This window comes from Bos mutus, chromosome 11 (genome assembly GCF_027580195.1).
Source record: "Bos mutus isolate GX-2022 chromosome 11, NWIPB_WYAK_1.1, whole genome shotgun sequence".
NCBI lineage: Eukaryota > Metazoa > Chordata > Mammalia > Artiodactyla > Bovidae > Bos > Bos mutus.
Window position 1 is genome coordinate 49,503,058 of NC_091627.1, and position 4,141 is coordinate 49,507,198.

Genomic DNA, 4,141 nt, shown 5'->3' on the forward strand with positions numbered 1-4,141 from the left:
GGCTTGGTCCATCTCTCCCTTGAGCTGTTTTTCCAGTTGTTTCTTCAATAATCTTGTTTTTGCCATGGGTAAGACTTCAGATTACTCTTTGCATCCTTACCAAGAACAGAGGCCCATAGGGGAGGGTTCTTTTCAATGCTCCCTATATCCACTAATAAGTAACACACACACACACACACACACATATATATATAAGTAATATATATAACATATATATTTGCATATATCATGATGAATTTGTCTATTTTGCTTTGCATTCTTTCAGTTTTGCAATTTGGGGAATTTTTTCTTAGTTGCTTTCACTTTTAATGTTGTTATATATTCATTGAAAATTGATTTCTTTATCCTTTAATAACAATCTTCTGGACCTAGTACTTTTTGTATCAAAATCTGTTTATTCCCATATTAATATAAATATTCCAGCTTTTTAAAAAAGTAGATTGGATTTTTCCATCATTTCAGTTTAACTCATGTATATCTTTATAATTAAAGTGGGTTTCTTATAAACAGCATATAGGTGGATTTTTTTCCACTTTGAAAATATTTACCTTTTATTGCTGTGTTTAGACAGTATACCTTAATGGAGTCATTGAGGCTCGTGATTAAAATTTATCTAACTGCTAGTTGTTTTTCTATTAGTTGCATCAGATTTTGTCTTTTGTGTTCTTTTGGATTGATTATTTTTAATTCCTTTTTTCTCCACAGTTGGCTTAATATTTTTCTCTTTTAAAAATTGTAGGGGCCCCATGTGGTCTGGGCATGCCGAATGGAGATGACAGTGGCCTGAGTGGAAGCCAGAGTACCAGTACAGAATGATGCTGAAGAGCCTAGTGGACCTTTGGTGGCCAAGGGCAAGGCTGGAGAAGGGTCTGGCCCAGTAGAACCATAGCAGCAAAGCTGCCAAGTCCTTCATGATGAAAGATTTGGAGACACTTCTATCTCCTTTGTATAATTGATAGGTTGGATGGTGAAGAGATGGCTGACGGTGTCAAAACCTTTCTGCAGGGCCTTTCCAGGGGGAATCAAAGACTCCATCTGGGGAATTTCTATTAATACCATCTCAAAGCTAGATGCTTGAATTCAGCAAGAGAGAGAGGAACAGTGGAAAAAGAACAATTAGGATCCTGGCTCAGAGGAGAGTCCAGAGTATAGTAAGGAAACAGGAGTGTGAACCTGTATTGTCAGTAGAAATTTTCAATGCTGTACGTAGAATGGTGGCGTTGTTCTGGTTCAGTCTCCTCTTGTTTTATCGAGTGTTTGTTCCTGTGCTTAGTCATTAATGGCCCAAATTACTGGTGAGCCATCACGAAATGGGGACGTTTGTTTGCAGTTGGAATGCTTCCTCACATCAAATTTCATTGTTGTTTGGGTGCTCCTCCTGTTTGTGTTTAGCAAAGCTGTGAACCCTATTTTGTTTCAGGACATTATTGAGCTGGCATTTGAGGTATCAGAGAGGAAGCCTCACCCATTCCCTAGCATTAGCCGAATAATAGTTGATACGCTCTTCAACATTGTGCTGTGGGCTCTCTTCCTTCTCCAGAGGATGTTTGTGAGTCTCTTTCCCATCCATCTTGCTGGTCAGCTGGTTGGCCTCCTATATACATCTCTTCTCTACTCACTACACTTCTTCGAATATCATTGGTTCAATAAAGGAACTGAAATACACCAGTGGTTGTCAAACATAAAAAAAATGGGCTTTACTACTTTGGATTCAGTTTGCCCTTGATTTTCTCACAGTGATGAAGTCCTCCTACACAGTCAATGGATGCCTCTTGTCTGTCCTCTTTCCTTTATTCATTATCAGCACCAATGAAGCAAAGATCTCTGCAAAAGCATATCTTTTCCAATTGCACCTCTTCTCCTTGGTGGTTTTCTTAAGCAACAGAGTCCTCCATAAGATGGTCTACCTGCAGTCTGCCCTCAGTAGCTCCACTTCTGCAGAGAAGTTCCCCTCACCTCACCCATCTCCTGCAAATTCAGGGACCTGCTGCTGGTCCCTGGAGTCATCTGCCATCCAGTGGAGATGGGTGAGACAGGAAGGATTCCATGGCAGTTCTTTACCTTGTTCACCTCCCCAACCAGGGAAGGCAGGACCCACTGTGCCAAGGGCCCTGTGCACATTCCAGTCTCTCTGAGGAATGGGGATTTTTGTCTCTGGTGCAGGTAAGGCAGAATCTCCCTGCATGGATTTTAAACACCAGTGAAAAGTGAAAGGACCACAAGTTTTTCTGCAGCTCTTTTCTAGCATCTGCCAGCCCCACACCTGGACTGATTTCAGGACTTTTCCTCCCTGTGCCATTTAACCTCTCACTTGTCTTTCCTGTCTTCAACCACCCTTGAATGAATGAACTTTTGTAATTCTAGCCGTTGTATTCTGTGGACCTGTTACTTTTGTCTTCTGCAAAGCACATATATTGGATGTGGGAGGGAAAAGAGACTGCTGCTTCAGATCACTCCCTTTATAGCCATCACTGTCTTGTTTTCTGTAACTTGGATTAGACTTGGATTTCTTGCTCCACTGCAAAAAAAAAAAAAAAAAGAGAGAGAGAGACTGAGGAGATTGCACAGTATTAAAGATCTCACAGTCAGATTTGCTGGGTTTTGAGGAGTGATTTTCTTTCTTTGCCTCAAAAGAGAAAAAGACTTTCCCCCACCCCCAGTTGTACATTTAAAGACCTTCCAACTGTAAAAGTGAAGAGTGAAATTGTTAGTCTCTCAGTTGTGTCTGACTCTTTGCAACCCCATGGACTGTGGCCCACCAGAATCCTCTGTCTATGGAATTTTCCAGCCTAGAATACTGGAGTGAGTAGCCATTCCCTTCTTCAGAGGATCTTCCTGACCCAGGGATTGAACCTAGGTCTCCAGCATTGCAGGTAGATTCTTTGCTGCAAATAGAAGCAAATGTAATTAAAATTACATTTCCAAAATCTTTTTTGCTTTATGTTGTTGTTGTTCAGTCACTAAATTGTGTCTGACTCTTTGCAACCCCATGGACTGCAGCACATTAGGCTTCCCTGTCCTTTACTATCTCCCTGAGTTTGCTCAGACTCATGTCACCTGAGCTGGGGATGCCATCCAACCATCTCATCTGTCACTCCTTTTCCCTCCTGCCCTCTATCTTTCACAGTATCAGGGTTTTTTCCCCAATGAGTCAGGTGGCTGAAGTATTGGAGCTTCCGATTTAGCATCAGTCCTTCCAATGAATATTCAGGATTGATTTCCTTTAGGATTGACTGGTTTGATTTCCTTGCAGCCTAAGGGACTCTCAAGAGTCTTCTTCAGCACCACAGCTTGAAATCATCAGTTCTACAGCACTCAGCCTTCTTTATGTGCAACTCTCACATCTATACCTGACTACTGAAACACCATAGCTTTGCCTATGTGGACCTTTGTCTTCAAAGTGATGTCTCTGATTTTTACCATGCTGACTAGTTTTGTCATAGATTTTCTTCCAAGGAGCAAGCATCTTTTAATTTTATGGCTGCAGTCACCATCCACAGTAATTTTGGAGCACAAGAAAATAAAATCTGTCACTGTTTTCCACTCCCCTCCCATATATTTACCATGAAGTAATGAGACCAGATGCCATGATCTTTGTGTTTTGAATGTTGAGTTTTAAACCTGTTTTTTCACTCTTCTCTTTTACCCTCATCAAGAGGCTTTTTAGTTCATCTTCACTTTCTGCCATTAGAGTGGTATCATCTGTGTATCTTAAGTTTGTTATATTTCTGCCACCAATCTTGATTCCAGCTTGTGATTCATCCATCTTGGCATTTTGCGTGGTGTACTCTACATAAAAGTTAAATAAGCAGTGTGACAGTATACAGCCTTGACCTACTCCTTTCCCAGTTTTTGCCATGTAAAGTAACATAATTAAGCAAGTAAAATTCATATTTACAAGTCTTGCTCACATTCAAGCAGTGAGAATTACACAAGATTTGTCAACTAGTGGACAGAAATATGACGTTTTCTTAGAATTCGTTCTATAGAGAATCTCACTATTACATAATCTTATTTCTGTCTTCCCATCATTTCAGTTTTTTTTTTTTTCTATTTTTGACTTTTTTCTCAACTGAGAGAATTCCTGTAGAGAGTAAATAGTCATTGCTCTTTATATTTACTCCAGGGCTGAGAATTTCTA

At 40.3% G+C, this 4,141-nt stretch overlaps 1 pseudogene; it reads left to right on the plus strand.

The window, feature by feature from the left end:
* The first annotated feature begins 975 nt into the window (after positions 1-975).
* On the plus strand, positions 976-1,878 carry LOC102282889 (etoposide-induced protein 2.4 homolog; annotated as a pseudogene).
* The last annotated feature ends 2,263 nt before the right edge of the window (positions 1,879-4,141 follow it).